This window comes from Petaurus breviceps, unplaced genomic scaffold (genome assembly GCF_028583685.1).
Source record: "Petaurus breviceps papuanus isolate PSGF00001 unplaced genomic scaffold, PetGlider_PUasm1.0 90895, whole genome shotgun sequence".
Classification (NCBI taxonomy): Eukaryota; Metazoa; Chordata; class Mammalia; order Diprotodontia; family Petauridae; genus Petaurus; species Petaurus breviceps.
Window position 1 is genome coordinate 1,969,460 of NW_027187372.1, and position 19,218 is coordinate 1,988,677.

Genomic DNA, 19,218 nt, shown 5'->3' on the forward strand with positions numbered 1-19,218 from the left:
AGGACCCACTAGCCCAGAGCAGCTTTGTTGTACATTGGGTTTGAGCCAATGACAGTAAAGAGAGATCTCCCTGATCCTCTACTGGTACAGAAGAATCCTGGAAATAGTGGGGGGCAATTGGAAGGGAAAGAGGTTTGGGAGATGGGACAAAATGTAACAAACTTGAGCCTCAGAGAGTGAGGTAGAGTAAAAAACCAAGATATTCATGATAGTCCCTGCCCTCAAGGGTCTTATATTCTAAGGGGATAAAACACATAGAGAAGACTTGGAAAGAAGAGGTGGAAGAGAGGGTAGAGAATGAGGCATGTTGAGGCAATCACGGAAAGTGACATGGAATTCTAGCTTGCCAAAAGATAAGACAAGAAGGTTCAGTTGCCAGAACTGGGGAATACCAGGAGGTGGAAGTGATATTTCAGATGGAGTAGAAATGTTCAGAGAACAGGGACAAGGGGATCTCAGGGAGGTAAAAATAAATTCAAAATTGAAGAAGAAAATGAGGTTCAGGGGCGGCTAGGTGGCGCAGTGAATAGAGCACCAGCCCTGGAGTCAGGAGGACCTGAGTTCAAATTTGGCCTCAGACACTTAACACACACACACACACACACACACACACAAAACTAGCTGTGTGACCTTGGGCAAGTCACTTAACCCCAATTTCCCTGCAAGGAAAAAAAAAGAAAAAGAAAATGAGGTTCAAGAACTATGGAATTTCTATGTATGATTTTCATGTAAAACTAAATGGAGGGGAAAGGGAGGATGCTCCAAATCACTAGAAAAAATCAAAACAACCCTGAGGTTTCACCTCATATTCTACAAATCAACAAAAATGACCCCAAAAATGGCAAAAGTCAATGCTGGAGGGGTTGTAGATAAAAAGGTATACCAATACATTACTGGTGGAGCTGTTAAATGATAGAACCATTTTGAAAAATAATTTGGAAATATGCAAATGAAGTGGCAATAAGTCCATACCCTTTGAACCAAAGACTTCATTACTAGGCTTATACCACAAAGAAGTCATCAATAAGAAAAAGTTTTCATATTTTGCAAAATATTTGTAGTTTCACTTTTGTGGTAGCTAAGAATGGAAACAAAGTAGATGTTCATCAATTGGGGAATGGCTAAACAAATTGTGGTACATGCATGTAATGGAATATTACTGCACTAAGAAAAGATGAATGTGGTGAATACCAAGAAGCATGGAAAAGTCTATATGAACTGATGCAGAGTGAAGTAAACAGAGCCAAGGAAACAACATACAGTCAGTACAACAATGCAAATGGAAAAAATGACACACCAAAAAAAAAAGTAAATTAGAAATATTATAAAAATCAAGTGGGATTCGAATAAAGAGATAGAAGACATCCTAACCTACCCCTTTGTGGAGGTAGGAGGTCCACAGGCTTTACACATTGCCTATGTTTTCAGACTTTTACAATGTATTGATCAGTTATGCTAACTTTTTTTTCCTCTCCAGAAATATTATTTGTCATAATGGAATGGATCTCTGAGAGGGGGAGTGTGGAGAGATAATGGGATATTATGGTAATGTAAGAAACAGAAAAATCAATGAAAACTTTTAAAAAATTAAATGAGGGAGGGGTAATTCCTTCTTTTAACTAAGTTTTTTTCTTCCAATTAAGTTTTCTATTCCACCCATAGTTACCCCATTGAGGAAAGGAAAAGAAAACTTTTTTTTGCACTTTTTGGAGGGCAATTGGGGTTAAGTGACTTCCCCAAGGTCACACAACTAGTTTTTTTTTGTGTGTTAAGTGTCTGAGGCCAGATTCGAACTCAGATCCTCCTAATTCTAGGGCCAGTGCTCTATTCACTGCACCACTTAGCTGCCCCAAAAAGAAAACTCTTTTAACAAATATCTATAGTCAACCAAAACAAATTCCTACATTGGGCATGTCCAAAAATGTTTGTCTCATTCTACATATTAAGTTCATCACCTCTCTGTCAGGCAGTGGGTAGCACTCTTCATCATTAGAAATCAAGTATGGTCATAGCATTGGTTAGAGTTCTTAAGATTTTCAAAGTTGCTTGTTTTTACAAACTTGTTGTTATGGTATAAATCGTTCCCCTGTTCCACTCACTTCGCTCTGTGTCAATCCGTACAAGTCTTTCTAGGTTTCCCTGAAACTGTCCCTTTTATCATTTCTATTTTTTTCCCCAGGCAACTGGGGTTAAGTGACTTGTCCAGGGTCACATAGCTAGTAAGTATCAAGCTTCTGAGGCCAAATTTAAACTCAGATCCTCCTGACTTCAGGCTGGTGCTCTATCTACCACATCACCTATCCACTCCCATTATCATTGTTTTTTTGTGTATGTGGAGGGGGGAAGGCAGTGCAATTGGTGCTAAGTGACTTGTCCAAGGTCAACTAGTTAAGTGTCAAGTGTCTGAGGCCACATTTGAACTCAGGTCCTCCTGACTTCAGGGCCAGTGTTCTATCTACTGTATCACCTATCTGCCCCCATTATCATTTCTTAAAGCAAAATAATATTCCATTGTATTAATACACCATGCTTTGAGGTTGTTTTTGTTTGGAAACAATTTAAATATTGAGAGAGTAAAGACTTGGAAAACAGAACCAAAAGGGTATTCCAGGTAGTGTTGTCCTATTTCCTGTCTCCTGAGGTTTAGGCAATGATTCAGGGAACCTATCCTTGGCCTTCAAATAGATATGTGATCTCATGGAATTAGATGCCCCCTCCAAAATTGTAGATTACAACCCTTCTATGCTAAACCATTCCGTGTGACTCTTGTCTATACTGTCCCATAGATTTGCCCTAAAAAGTCCACCCAACATGCTGGAGGTCTTCCTCAATTTCCTTTTAAGGATATCAGTGGAACCCTCAGCTAGCCACCTGTTATCCCCTGCCCTCGACATGTGACCAGACCATCTTTTCTGGTTGTAAGTTTCTCTAACAAATCCTTCTGTCAACAAGCCAAGTTGCAAAGACCATCTCAAGGAAATAAGTATCAAGACTACAAGGCCATACCAGAGGGGCCAAGATGACTGCCTGGATAAGTAGGTTAACAGATAAATAGATATGGAAATCCACTAAATTCCATGTGATTCAACAAGCATTTATTAAATGTTCCCTGTGATTAAGACATTGCACTACATGCCTGAAATACAAAAACAAAAGTCAAATAGTCCTTGCCCTCAGAGAGTTTACATTCTACTGAAGAGAAACATGTAAACAGACAGGTAAATACAACCTTAGTATAGATTAGCACAAATAATTCCAGGGGCCTGGGGGAGGGGTAAAGAGGAGCATTCTGATGACCGGGAGAATCAGAAAAAGCCTCTTGTAGGAAGTAGGAACTGAGCCTTGATAGGACATTGAGATTCCAGGAAGTAGAAGACAGCCTGTGTAAAGACACAGACCAAAAAAAAGGAACATTATGTTCAGAGAACAGCAAGTAAGCCAGTTTGTCTAGAAATAAGACAGTGCATTTGATTGAGGTGGAAGTAATGTGAAATCAGTTTTGGAAAGATAATTTGGATCTATGCTGTGAAGGACTCTAAATGCTAAACAGAGGAGTTTGTGTTTAACCCAGAAGCAATAAAGACTGATGTGGTAAAACCTGTATCTAATAATAAGAACCATTGCTGGGCCCAAGGGGCCAAGATACTGTACCACTCCCTCTTAACTCTAGATTCATGAATGTGACCTGACTGGGTTTAGTCCTCAGGGAAATTGGCCTCTGATGAAAAGGATTAATTATATTCCCTTTATTTTTTTTAATTGGTCTTTGACTAGTTATGTCTCCCACCTTGGCAACCCAGCAAAAAAAAAATTGCTCAAGGATTGGATATTGGTTCATGTCTAGGATCTCCCCCAGGAAAAAATAAATAATAGAAAGCAATTTAGCCAACAGTGTCAATTAGATAGGAGACTGATATTTGTTTCCTGCACACAATAGAACCCCAAAACACAAAACTACATAATACAATATTCAATTGAAAGAAACAAACTTTAAACAGGATTCAATAATTGATAACTCTACTTCTACTTTCTCAGGAGTTAGATACTTAAACCTTATCAGAGCATAGAGCAGTTTTTAGGATGACGGAATAAGAACTGTAACATTTCACCTTAGTCCTACATTACTCAAATAGTTCCAAGTCTATGACTTCTGGGGGGAAAATGGGCCAGGCTGGAGCCCATCCCGTTGATCATAATCTTTTCTCAGAATGACAGAGTAGTTGCCAGAGGACTCCCCCCCCCCCCCTTGCTTCCAGTCAGCTCCCATCGGAAATTTCCAGACTATTGGCTCTCTCTAACTTAAAAGTTATCTCCACATGCCTAGACACATCCATCTTGGAATAGATACTTGTTCATCTGTGATCAAGAAAGAACAACACAAAAGAGGTAACCCTAGACCAAAGGCTTATGCTCATTCAGGAAGGACCCGTTACTTCTGTCTGCCATGATTGAGCCACTATTGTCCTCTCCATCACAGGATGCAGACCTAAGTAGTCCTGACATTGTCCATGACTGGAAGGAAAGAGAGCACTGAAGGTGGTGTCACTACCTTTTAAATATCCACTGAGTCATCAATGTTTCCTGTTCAGTAGTCAATAAGGTGATGGCCTTGTAATCTCAAAGCACTAAGACCTCTCAGCACTAGGTCACACACTTGTGGTTGGCCAGAAGCAGGAAGTACAGTTTTTAGAATTCCCAGACATGGCCCCTAGGGATATGTGCTTTAGAATATTTATTTGGAAGCTTATGTGGAAGATGGGTTGGAGAAAGGGAAAAGAAACTATACACAGGGACACCATTCAAGAGGTTACAGCAGTCATCCAAGTGAAGCTGTCAAATCAGGGGAGGAAAAAAAAATCTTTTGTTTAAAAAAAAAAAAGTTTAAATCACTTTTTTTTTTTTAACTATTTTAGCTCAGGTCCCACAATTCAATGGTGTGATATGGAGTAAAAAGCCATGGATTTAGAGAATTTTAAAAAAGCCTGAGATTGAATGCCAGGGCTATTACTAAGTAGCTATATGACTTTGGACAACTCTAAGCCCCAGTTTTTTCATCTGTGAAGTAAGGGAGTTGTATGAGATAACTGCTAGTATCCCTTCAAGTTCTAATGTCCATGATTCTTAGACCATCAGTGGCAATTACAGATACTGGCCCAGGCGTCTTTGGCTTACCTCATCAATTGCTATTTTCATGGTCGTGCATTGATATCCAGGTTCATGGCCTATTACAGAATCAGCTTTTAAAAATATTATTTTATAGCTACATCAGCCATGAGCTCATATTTAATTGATGGTGTCTGCTTGACTTCTCTAAATTAATACTGGACTTTCTCTGTCAATTTTTAGAAGATTAAAAAAAACCTGGAGAGTTAAATCAGCCAAACCAAACCCCAAACCTCTGAATTCAGATGATATTGTATGCTGGTGACATATTCAATTAGACCCGGATGTCTGGTCTAAACCAGTGAACAAAGGACAAGGAACCAGAAATAAAGTGATCTGGCTTCCAATGTCAGCTTTAACTCTGAATTGTGTGATTTTTCAACAGGTCAGTTAATCTCTCAGTATCACCATTTCTCAGTATGTAAACTGAAGATGTAGACAACTAGAAGGTTCAGTGGACAGAGCACTGGGCTTGGAACCAGCCAGAATCATCTTCCTGAGTTCAAATCTAACCTCATATACTTCCTAGCTGTTGGGCAAGTTGTTTAACCCATTTGCCTCAGTTGTAAAATGAGTTGGAGAAGGAAATGGCAAATCCCTCCAGCGTCTTTGCCAAGAAACCCCAAATGGGGTCACAAAGAGTCAGACTGACTGAAATGACTGAACAACAACATAGAATACCATAAGAGGACATGGATATCATTGGGAGAGGATGAGGAATACCTACATTAATTAGATGGCAGATCTATCAAAGTATTAAGAGAGTCAGCAAATAATTCAAACCAATAATTGTTAAGTTAATTATTTGGGGAAGTGACTAAGTCAAAGGCAGCCAGGCAGTGTAGTGTACAGAGTGCTTGATTTAGAGTCAGGAAGACTTAAGTTTCAAATCTGCCTCAAACATTCTCTTTGTGAGCCTGAGAAAGTCACTTAACTTCAGTTTATCATTAAACTCAGCTTTTTAATCATGTGTAATATAGGGATAAAATGATAGCATCTCCCCCACAGTGTCATTGTGAGAATGAAATGAGATAATATTTGTAAAACACTTTACAAATTATAAGGTGCTATATAAATGCTAGTTATTTACTAGCAATAGTAGTAGTAGTAGTAGTGGTGGTAGTAGTAGTAGTAGTAGTAGTAGTAGTAGTAGTAGTAGAAGTAGAAGAAGAAGGAGGAGGAGGAGGAAGAGGAAACTCCCTAGCTATCTCCTCAGCTACTGCTCTGCCCCCCATTCTCCCTTTCCAGTTCTGGAACCATAAACAAATCAACTTTGTCTTTGCTCCTGAAGATCATGTGTCAGTCTATTCCCCTCTGGCTTCACCATCCCAGAAACTTTCCAAACCAAAGTGTTCTGGTCACCATTCATCTATGTGCATTGTCTTCCACCATTAGAATATAAAGCTTCTTGAGGGCAAAGGCTTCTTCCACTTTTCTAATTCTATCTCTAGTGCTTAACACAGTTGTTGACACATAGCAAGTCTTTCAAAAGTGCTTTTTCATTCATTTATATTTCAAATTTTGCTCCATTTACATAGTTTTTGAAACTCTCAGTGACAGTCCACTTCCAAGACAAATGCTTGTAACCATCATTGTCACCTTGGGAAGGGTGGGGTAGCTTGATGAGGAGAAAACACAGGAAGAATTCCAAAGAAGGCGGCACAAAAAAACAGAGGGGCCACAGCTTTAGAGGCCAACTAGAATCCATCTCACTGTCCAGTCATCTTTAACAGAACCCATCTCTGCTGGCCCCAATTGTAGCAAATCACAGAAACCAATCAGAAGTTGCTTTGTCAACCTAGCAAAGTGCATACAATCCAGCAAAGAGCCAGGGCATATATCCAGTTCTGTGGAAGGGCTTTATTTTGTGACAAAAAGATATGTGTGTATACACACATATGCACATATATGTAAATATATGTGTGTACATACATGTTATAGTTTCAAATAATGGATGTAGATATACATTTCTTCATATCCTTCAACAAATAATATTGGTATATATAATATAATCTTGCTATGATTTCTGAATAGTAGCCTACAAAGAATAAAATATATTTTATAAAGTTTGACATCATAAAAGTTCATCAGCAGTCCTTAGTTCTTTTTTTTTTGGAGGGCAATTGGGTTTAAGTGACTTGCCTAAAGTCACATGGCTAGTATGTCAAGTGCCTAAGGCTGGATTTGAACTCAGGTCCTCCTGACTCCAGGGCCAGTGCTCTATTCACTGCACCACCTAGCTGCCCCAGTCCTTAGTTCTTAATGATCTATAAACTCAACCATTCTCTCACTGGATAGAGGAAGTTGGAGAGATTTTGTAATGCAAAGAAATTAACCTTACCTTAGGTCCAGCCAACTCCAGCTCACATGGACCCATAATTTCTTTCTCTTCCAGGAAGGACCCAGGAATTTTGTCATGGGATAGGGTGGGACTAAGTTGTAGAAAGGGTAAATCCATCAAGTACCCTTAGAGATGAGCCAAATTAAAAGGAAAAAGGAAGAGGTTACTTAAAGTTCTAATTTTACTGAGAGAATTTGAAGATTAATCAAGGATTGCAAATCTCTCAAAGAAGTAAAAGAGACATTAACAGTCTCCCTAGGTGGGGTGGTCAGGGGGCACAGTGAATAGAGTACCAGCCCTGGAGTCAGGAGGACCTGAGTTCAAATCCGACCTCAGACACTTAACACTTACTAGCCATGTGACCTTGGGCAAGTCACAACCCCAATTGCCCAGCTTTCCCCCCTTCAAAAAAAAAAAGTCTTCCTAGGAAAGTCTGCCCTCCTCAGACAGAATGCAAGCTCTTTGAAGGCAAGGAATGTTTAATCTTTCGGTATCTTCAGAACCTAGCCTAGTGCCTGGCACATTGTAGGTGCTTAATACATAATTGCTTGTTTCCTTAATTAACACTTGCCTGGTGTATTCTCAAAGCTCCACACCCCAACCCCAAGTCGGATTCCTAATTTATAACTGTCAGATTAAGAGCTAGTAAAAGGGAAGAATTTATTCCATCTATCCCACTCTGTAAACTGGGAGAATGGATTGTAGATAATCGGTTTGCTAGAGTCTGGAGTCTAAAGGTTAGTGGTCGACATGTTGGCTGTGCTAGCTTGAGAACGCACATTGCCATGCTCGGACTTGGAAGTCATCTCCTGGGTCCTGTACATAAGGGAATGCTCACAGTGATGGATGAAATTCTATTTAATAAGTCTCCATTTCCAGAGGAGCTCCCTGCTTCATCCGCAAAACAGGACACCTTTAAAAATGCCATTTGGTCCACTCTTCTCACTGCATTGCACTTAGATATGCTGGAATGCCCTTAGATATTGAATCCCTGCGGCTTACTGTGAGCACTGGGATATAATTGAGCCTCTGATGTCCAGACTAGAGCATCTGGATGCCATCCTTCCTGTACTTCCAAGATAAGGGATTGTCTGCCCACTTTGAACTGGGTCAACTCTTCCAGTAAAGTCCACTGAAAGGAAAGAAGCAAAGGAAAAACATTCATCCTTCATTTTCAAAGAGAACCAATGACATCATGGGATGACATCTTGGCTCGTGCATGAATTAGATTGAAGTGAGTCAGAATGACCAGGATAGGAGACTTGCCACAAATTAGCCATGTGATCTTGGACAAGGCACCTCTTCTTACTGGGTCTCTGTAACAAGAGAGGGCTAGACTAGGTCACTCAAGGTCCTTTATATGAATGGTAACAAACTGGAAGAGAAGTGGAGGCCACTAAGCCATTCATAAGGATCCCTGCAGGTCTCATGTTGACTTAGAAAACCACATATTAGAATTGCTTATGTTCTATTGTGCTTTTATTTATTTTGTTAAATATTTCCCAATTACATTTTAAATTGGTTGGCTGTCACTCTGAAATGTTGGAGGCCACAATGTAGCCCATAGGCTGGGTGTTTCACATCTCTTCTTTGTATCATTAACATGATATAATGTTAACATACCTCACACTGTAACATGTTATCATGCAATAAAGGCAGCTAGATGGTGCAGAGGATAGAACACTGGCCTTGGGAGCAGGACTTCTCTTCATGAGTTCAAATTGGGCTTCAAACACTTACTAGCTCAGTGACCCTGGGTAAGTCACTTTACCTGCTTGCCTCAGTTTCCTCATCTGTCAAATGGACTAGAGAAGGAAATAGCAAACTGCTCCATTACTTTGCCAAGAAAACCCCAAATGGGTTTATAAAGTCAGATATGACCGAAACAACTCAACAACAATAAAGTCAGATACAACTGAAACAACTCAACAATAACAAAGCATTCAATGAAGTTAAAGAAGTGAGAGAGCAGAGAAATACTGGGTTGTTAAAATAAGATTTCAGACACATACAAATATTTGTAGGATGCTACCCATTATCACCTAGGAGGTCAAAGAGAATGGGTTTGCACTGCAGGACATATTTTGGTTAAGCTTTAGGCAAAAACCAAACAAAACCTCTCATTTATTTAAGGACTAAGAAACAACAATTTAGCATTTCAAGCAAAAGTTAAGATATCAACTAGTGATGTCATAGGGCTTCTTTGAAAACAAAAGACCACAATTAACTAGACCATAAGACCATAATGTGCCAGGTAAGTGATATGGGAGTTCTGAGGAGGAAGTGATCACTTCCAGTGGAGAGGAAATAAAGTCTTCAAGGACAAGGTCCTATTTGAAATGGGTCCTGAAGTAGAATGTTGGCCTTGGACCAGGGCCTGGGGAACCTGCAGCCTTGAGGTCAAAATGTGGCCCTTTAGGTACTCAAGTGTGGCCCTTTGACTGAATCCAAACTTCACAAAACAAATTCTAGATTTTATGTGTCTGTATATATGTACACACACACACACATCTCCTCAGCTACGTAGCTAGGTTTTGAGGTAGATAGAGAAAGAACTTAGAGTCAGGAAGACTTGAGTTCAAATCTAGCCTGAGACATTCAGTAGCTGTTAAGTCATTTAACTTCTCTTGGTCTTAGTTTCCTCATCTGTAAAATGGGAATAATAATAATAGCATCTACCTCACAAAAAGATCTACAAAAATAATTCTCTATGCAGATGGATTTTGTTTGTGCAAAAACTTTTATATTTTATGTTATCAAAGTATCCATTTTGTCTTTTGATCCTCTTTATCCATTGGCTAGACATGAACTCTTCTCCTCTCCATAGATCTGAAAGGTAATTTTTTCCCTTGCTCCTCTAATCGATTTATAACAGCACACTTTATGTTTAAGTCATATGGAAAATTAGAGATGAGATGTTGGTCCATATCTTGTTTTTGCCTGACTGCTTTTCAGCTTTCCTAGTAGTTTTTTTTGAAATATGAGTTTTTACTTCATAGCTATGTTCTTTGCAAATTGCCTCCCTCCCTTCAATTTTACAGATGAGGAAATTGAGTCTCAGTGCCATGGAATGTGACCTTTGCCCAAGGTGACACAAGTAGCCAGGTAAGGCTCTTTTCCACCATACAAGTTGCTTCTCGTGTTATAAGGAGGTTTGGCTGGCTATTCACTGGGGATTTAATAAAAATGTTATAAGGCTCTCTTAAAGCTTCCTGGTGGATGGCATTACTAACTAGAATTGGTAGCTCGGAGACGTCATGGAATTTCTGTCCCTCAGGTCTCTTAAAAGAAGACTGAGTACCTTCCTACCTCAATTATTGAAGATAGTCCTTCAAAGGCAGGAATTAACCTCAGGCTCAGCTGCCTTCAGGCTACATTGTCTGGTATACACGAGTGGCAAAGTTCCTCTTTGTGCTATAATTGTAACAGCCTTTTACTTCCTTGTTAGTAATATTTAAGTCTCGATGATAGATGCAGAATTCCTGGAAGAGAAGTTTCATACAGGCCTCTCTTTGTGGCCTATAAAACCCAGGAAAACAGCCAAGTTTCAGCCTTGTCAGGGTGAGGGGCGATCACTTGGGATTCACTTAGAGGCTGTAAACACACACATACACAGACCACACACTCCTTCCTTCCTCTGAGATGTACAGTTTTTAAGTGAGTTTAACATTTGACTCAATAGCATATTCTGAAAATATCTTTGTGTTCATGTATTCAGAACCCTGCTTTTTTTTTCTTTTAATGACTACCAGAAAGAATCACAGATATAATGATGGTGTATTTAAAATTCTGTCAGAGCCCAGGTTTCAGCTCCACTGTAGCAACCTGGATTTCTGAGAACTGTTCTGCCCTTTCTTTAAATGTCTGCTTCCAAACAATCCCTGGTTAATCTTTTTCTTTTGTCTGTTGCTTTGCCCACCTGCCCCATCCTCCCCTTTCTCTCTGTGCCTACTCCTGTACTCTATAATAAAGAACAATCTTGTTCGAACAGGCACAGGTCCAATTAAAAGCCAACTCCTGTCAACACATATTATCTTTAAGAATGTGGTTAACATTTAGCCAGTCACTTAATAACATACTGCCAGACAGACAAAATTTTCCATAACAGTAGAAAGTCTCTAGTTTGGGTGATAAAGGTATATTCACAAGGGTCCTCCATCCAAATCTCTAGCCAACGGTCTCAAAAGCTTTGAGGTTCCTGAAACCAGTGATGCTTGGATCTTCCCCACCTGTGTAACAAAACAAGGTTCGTGGGCATTGACCTATTTATTCATTCCCCTAAACTGCCCCAACAGTACATGGAAGGGTATTCCTTCAGATGTTAGGCAGGGAAAGTATACAATTTTTCTTAGAGACCCAGAATCAGAATGTAGACCACAGATCATTCAAAAGGGCTATTTACTATCTTACTAGAGAATAAGAATGATTGATAGATGGAATTACTTGTCCTGGGACCTGCGGAAATTCTTCAGCATGGTAGAATATAAAGAATACTAAAAAAGGAATCAAGTTATAAACTAGCTGTATGTTCTTGGGCAAGTCACTTGATTCCCTTGGGTCTCCATTACCTCAACTATAAATTGAGGGAGGCTAGACTAGGCAATCTTTATGGTTCCCTCTTTCAATCTTCTAGTTCTGTTATTTAACCTCTCAAGGCCACTCTCCTCACATGCAAAATGAGGGGTTGGGGTAGATGATTTCCAAGACCCTTTTCAATTCTTCATGGGCCCCCTGATGTCAAGGACCTAACTAGGTTCTCCAGAGCCTGTGAAAGGACTATATTGCTAAGTTCCTCAAACCTTGTCACTTGCCTTCATCTGGTCATGTGGTTTTTAACTGATTTTAATTGAGGGCTATAAAAAATGGTGCCCATGCTTCTCATGTCTCTAGCCTCTTTTTTTAGCTTACAAATATGGCCCCTCTCACCCCATCACCCTGGGTGACACAGTAGTTAAAATGACTTCAGTAGCTAACATTCCATGAATCATATATGCATGACACGGTCAAATCCCAACCCAATACACTGACTGCAGAGACAATAATGCTTCCCTTCTCCCTCTCTATACCCCATAGCGATTATTACAACAGTGAAGTGTGGTGACATAATGGAAACAATGCTGACGAATTTGATGTCCTAGGCTGGGTCCCATTACTAAGCAGGCGGGGGACTTTGAGCAAGTCACTTAACCAACTATGCCTCATTCCTCTTACCCATAAAATGTCAAGGAAGAATTAGCATGGTGCAGGGGAAAGAATGCTGGACTGGGAATCAAAGACCTAGGTTCAAATCTGGGTTCCTGCCAACAACACATGTACCACCTGGGTTGTCTTTGTCTACTTTGGTCAAGCCTCAGTTTCCTCACATGTAAAATGAGGGGTTTGGACTAGATGACTCTGAGGTCCTTTCCAGCCTCAAATATATGATCTTATGGACTGGAAGAATGCACTTCACATAGGTCATATGGTGTTAGAGCTGAAACAGCCCTTAGAGTCATTTAGTCTTTTTAGTTCTATGATTCCATTTCTTTTCCAACTGAAAAGAAAACAAGAAGCAATGCTGCTCAGTGATTAGAGGACCAGAATTGGAGTCAAGAATACTTGGGTTACAGTACTGCCACTGACACATATTAGCTGTGTGACCACCAGGAAGGAGAAAGAAAAGAGATAACACATTTATTAAGCATCTACTATGTGCCAGCCACAGTGCTAAGCAGTTTGCAAGTATAATCTCATTTGATTCTCACAACCACCTGAGGGATTGGGGGAGGAGGGGAAGTAAGTATTATGATTATTTCCATTTTATAGGTGAGGAAACTGAGGCAGACAGAGGCTAAATTACTTAGCCCAAGGTCACACAATTTGTGTCACATTTGAACTCAGGTTTTTCTGGCTCCAGGGCCAGAATTTTATTCACTGTACAACCAGCTGCCTCGGTGTTTTAGGCAGTTCTTTAAGACTAAATTACAGCGAAAAAAAATATGGCCATGCACGCATGATTAAATCACAGATCTGTACCCCAAAAATCTATAAGATAAGTAGAATTCTCATCTCTCACAGGCAGAATGACAGTGAGATTCTAGTCTTACTCATTGAATCTTTTGAAATATTGCCTGTTGAGTGACTTTCTTTACCTCTTTCTTCAGAAAGGAAAACTGTAAACCATTCCAATTTTGAGGTCCCAGAAATAGAAACAAAGCTTGAGAAACCCCCTCCCCACCACCACCCCCAGTATTCTTCATGACTTTTAAACAGGAATGTCATGCTACCTTTTCTCATCTCTCCTACAGCACAGTTCCTGTTTGGGTGGAATTTCTACTTGACTCCAACTTTTAAGCTGAATCATCCATTGTTAAAGCCAGAATCTTTGAGATCATTGAGTTCAATCCTTTCATTCCACAGATGGAGGCAGTAGATCAGAAACCAAGCCTCCCAAATCCTAGCTCAGAACTCTTGGTGACCATAACTTCTTTCTTTCCTCCAAAATGAGAAATGGGGCTGCATATCCCATCCCCATACCTAGAATGCTTTTTTTTTAATTTTTTGCTTTTGGGAGGGTAATTGGGGTTAAGTGACTTGCCCAAGGTCACACGGCTAGTTTTTGTGTTAAGTGTCTGAGGCTGGATTTGAACTCAGGTCCTCCTGACTCCAGGGCCGGCGCTCTAGTCACTGCGCCACCTAGCGGCCCCTCGAATGCTTTTCTTCACCTCTATTGTTTAGAATCCTGGATTTCCTTCAGTTTCCATAGGAGACCCTTCTCTGGTCCCCCACCTATCACCATCCCCCCATCCACCTGCTAATGACTTCTCCTCTAGGACTACTTTTATATGCACTTGTTACAAATGCTGTCTGCAGAGAGCAGCTTGGTTCAAGAGTTAGTTAAAAAGGATTTTAATGAGGGTTTGGTAAAGGGTTAGGCTTCATTTTGTTCCCATCACCGAAAGGTGGGACAAGCTATCACCAAAAGTATTGGAAACACTGGAGCTAATTATTACAGGAAAGGAAGCCCAACAACTCGCAGGAGGGGCTGGGGGGAGGATCTGGACATCCTGCAGTGAGAGATTCAAATCCATCTCAAGTTCAAAAGGATTTCCAGAGGAAAATTCTATTCAGCATGTTCCACAGACAGCTTTTCCTGGCTGCCTATCACCTTCCCCCAGAGTTTCCTCCTTCCCTCCCTCTCCTCCCCAAGCCCTCAACTGTCTTGGTCAGGGGTTGACCAGGTTCCCTGCCCAGCCAGCAGCTGCTCCCAGGCCTCAAGCAGCCCCACATCTGGAAGAGAAGAGAAGAGTTGGCAAACAATCAGACTGGTTGCTTCCCCTCCTGCCCATCTGGGGATTAAGGTTTTCATTGCTGGAAGACTCATGTATGTGTGTGTTTGTGTGTGTGCGTGTGTACTTGGGCGTCTGCATGTCTATCACTTCAGTGCTATACACAAATGCTAATTTCCATCCCCAGTCCAAAGGAAAGCAGCAGATGGTTTCATCTCCTAATTGGGGGGGGGGGGAAGCAGGAATTCTCTTTTTCCTCATTTTCGTCCTTTGGTACAGGAATCCAGGGAGAGCTGGTATCTCCTTTACCATACAAAATTAGATAGCCTGTGATTGACTCACACGTCATTGTGGTTACCCTACCATACTTGATAAATCTCTTCATGATCATACTTGAAGTTGGGGGGGAGGTAGAAAAGGATGAGATTTCTTGGTTGTCAGTGCCACTCGGAGGGGCACAAAGTTATTTAAAAGCTGGCATACCCAAGAGAAGAAAGGATTGTTGCTCAGTCATTAGTGCTTCTTGTTGGCAGGTGAACCCTTTCTCAAGGCCCCACACATTCCCAATCTTCCACTGCCACAAACTTCTCTCTGGCCTGACCTCTAGTGAATTAAGGGAAATTGTTTCAATTAAACCCATCTTCAGGGGCACATGGAGGCTTCCCCTTTGTATTTGCAAAGCTGAATGTTGTGTTTGTATCTATAACATATGCTTCTATCATATCTTCCATTGGAATATCAGCTCCTTGAGGGCAGGACTCCACTTTTTCTCTGTGTCCCTGGGCTTTGCACAGTGACTGGCATATAAGTACCTAATAAATCTCATTATTACAACAGAGGTATCGTAATAATTAATTTCCCCTGCAGGAAAATCATTGAACATATGTTCAGCTTTTCAGTTATTTGTATTGTATTATTAACAAAACAAGCAAATGCCCACATGAATTTAATTGAAGGCTAACTTTCCCTCTACCACTCAGCATGCCTCCTTTTTCTCCCTTCACCTTGTGTTGACAAGTGCTTAAGAAAGGCAGTAATATTAACATCATTCTACTGCTATGATGCCTCCTCATGAATTCAGAGGTGACCCTGAGTTCTTCAAGGCCAAGGAGTACAAGCTCTAGCAGGTCCGACTAAGTTGGAAAGGATCCAAATACAGGCTTTGTGTTTCTTGTCTAAAGCCAGCCCAATTAAATTCAGAGAGCAGCTCTTAGCCAGAATACTGGCCACCAGGTGCTGCATTTTTCCAGCCATAGCAACCTGAGAAAACTGTCTGTCTGGGCTAAAGGATAGGAAGTGAGAGAAGCACTTTCACTAATGAAATCAGTCACTGGTGTTTTATGTAGTACTGATGTCAGTGGTTAGCCTAAGAAAATCATGTGAACCAATAAAATTGATAGCACATCTTTGGGGGGGAAAAATATAAGATGGATTCAGTCTGCAAGATCAAGATGGTTGCATGGCTAGAGGGCTGTATTTGGAGTCAGGAAGACCTGAAAAATTCTGCCCATATGGGTGATCACTTAACTTCTATTTGCTTCAATTTCCTGGGTCACTGTGAGAATCAAATAAGGTAATATTTGTAAAGTTTTAAAAAAAAACCTGAAAACACCTTATAAGTGCTATTATTATGATTCCAAAGTTAAGTGAGGCCTTCTAGGTCCTTGGGTGAGCCATTTTAACTGAGTCCAAGTTTTAAAGACAAATCCTTTTATTAAGGGGATTTGTTCTGTAAAGTTTGGATTCAGTCAAAGGGCTGCACCTGAGGACCTAGAGGGTCACATGTGGCTTTGAGGCTGCAGGTTCCCCACCCCTGGTTTAGGGGATTATTCTTTGATAAGGTTTCTCTATGATACTGCTAACCAACTACAGGCATAGATAATTAAAAATTGACTTTAAGACCCAAAAAATTGACCTGGAGAATGTCTTCAACCTGGTGAAGGGAAGGGTCTGAAATCTGATCAGTGAGAGATCAGTGTCTCTCTGAGAAAGGGGTGAAGTCTTACCACAGAGAAAGCATTCAGGATTATTACCTTATGTGATTTTTTTTCTACAAGAGTGGTGAGGTCTCTCAGTCTTATGTCCCTCCTTTCCTTTCCTCTCCAGGGTACCTGTGTTTGCAGCACCTTCAGAGTCAAACTGGCCAACAATGCAGGCCAGCCAGAATTTACCAAATGTCTTCTATATTCCCTGTCCTATGCCCATTGCTAAGAGGGGAGTGCAAAGGGGCTCTGAAATGTGAAGAGCTTTAAATGTGTTGAGGAAGCAAAACCACACACACACACACACAAACACTGAGAGTAGGGCAACATGCAAGACTATAAATGCAAGACAAGTTCAGATAAGGGAAGATGGAGCCCTGAGAACTAGGAATATGATGGAAGGCTTCCTGGAAGATGTGGCTTTTGAGATGGCAAGCAAAGAATGTGGTTAAGGTTTCAATAAATGGAGCAGGACAGGGAGGTCATGCTAAGCAGGTGAACAGCATAAGCAAAAGTCTGGGGTGAGGATACCTAGAAAATAGTGAGAAGAGCAGTTGGATTGGAGTAGAGCTAAGTGGCACAGTGTATAGAGTGCCAGGCCTGGAATCAGGAAGACCTGAATTCAAATCTAGCCTCAGATACCTATCACTTATGTGACCCTGGCCAAGTCACTTAACCCTGTTTGCTTCAGTTTCCTCATCTGTAAAGTGAGTTAGAGAAAGAAAAGGCAAACTACTCCAGTATCTTTGCCAAGAAAACTCCAAAGGCGGTCATGAAAAGTCAGATACGACTGAAATAATTGAACAACAAAGAGTCATATAACAATAGTTGACATTTATGTAGGACCAAAGTTTGCAAAGTTCTTTGAATATCATTGTCCTTTGACCTTCACAAAACCTCTGAGAAGCAGACCAGAGGCTAAGAGGATAAGTGACTTGCCCAAGGTCACACAACTGATAAGAGTGTGAAGAGGGATTCAGGCCCAGGTATTCCTAACTCCACATCCACCACTCCATACTGCCTCTTTCATCATCCAATGCCAGACAAAGGAGCTGAGGTTTTATATTGTCGTACCGGTAGGTATTTTGTTAATGTTGATACCAGTGGTTTAGGAAGATTATTCTGCTAGTAACGTGTCAGGCATTGAATCAGGGACAGCCTGGAAGGAGGGAGGTCACAGAGCCCCATGCTAGGTGTTGTGCACAGACAACTGTTGAACTGATAGGGAAATAAGATGATGAAGAGAAAAGTTCATTTAACCAATAGCCAGGGCAACCAGAACTTTGTATTGTCCTTCCTTTTTTTCATTCTCCCTCTTCCTCCCTCCTCTTTTCCTTCCTTCTTTTCCCTTTTTTCTTTCCTTCTTTCCTTCCTCTCTCCCTTTCTACCTTTCTCCCTCTCTTCCTTTTCTTTCCTTTTCATCCTTCCTTTCCTTTCTTCCTCCCTCTCTTCCTTCCTTCCTTTTCTCTTTCCTTCCTTCTTCCTTTTCCTTCATTCTTTCCTTATTTCCTTTTCTTTCTTCCTTCCTTCTTTCTTCTTTCCTTTTTCCTTCCTTCTTTCCTTACTTCCTTTTCTTCCTCCCTCTCTTCCCCTTTCCCTCTTTCTTTCCTTCCTTTTCTCCTTCCCTCCCTTCTTTCTTCCTTTTCCTTCCTTCTTTCACCTTCATTTTCCCTCCCTCCCTTCCTATTTCTCTTTTTTTCCTTTGTCTATTATGGTTACCCCGGAAACACTAATGGCCTGGAATCAAAGGAAAGCTGGTCTAGCCTGGAATGCACTGTGTTCATACTATCCTGCACCAAACAGTAGCTTCCTCTCTCATCTCTACCTCTTCACTCATGAACTGGGAACCTGAGGGCCTTCTGGAAACAACCACCAAGTGAGCAGGGGGTATGATGCTATCTGATAGCCAAGGAGTGGCCTAAGGCTCACCAACTGCTTTCTTTACATGCTTCATTTGATCCTCACTGCCACCCTGTGAGGTAGGAGCACGAGGTTTATTATCTCCATTTTTCAGGTGACTAAACTGAAGTTCATGGATTTTAAAAGACTCCATGGGCACACAACTGGTAAGTATCAGAAACAGAGTTCAAATCCAGATGTCTCTAAGTCTGAGGCTCTGACCACTATACCATACTGCCTGTTTTGATTTTTCTGGAAATGAATTTTTCAGGCAATCAAAAGTGAAAAACACAAAAAGGCATAAATGGTCCCTGAGTGGTTCAGAAATTCAATATGGATTGCTACTGGCCAGAACAGACTCTCAGCTATGCCTTTGAATCCATGCCTTTCAAATGCCAAAGTCCAGTAAAAAGTGCTACTTTTCCCCCACTTTTGTGAATTTGTCATCGTTTCTGATTGCTAAGGTCAGGGGGCATTCTAGTAGTGTCTTACAGGTATGTTTCTGAATCCATTGAGAGATGGAAGAGGGAACATAAGTTTCTTCTTTACCTTTGTGCTATTCAGA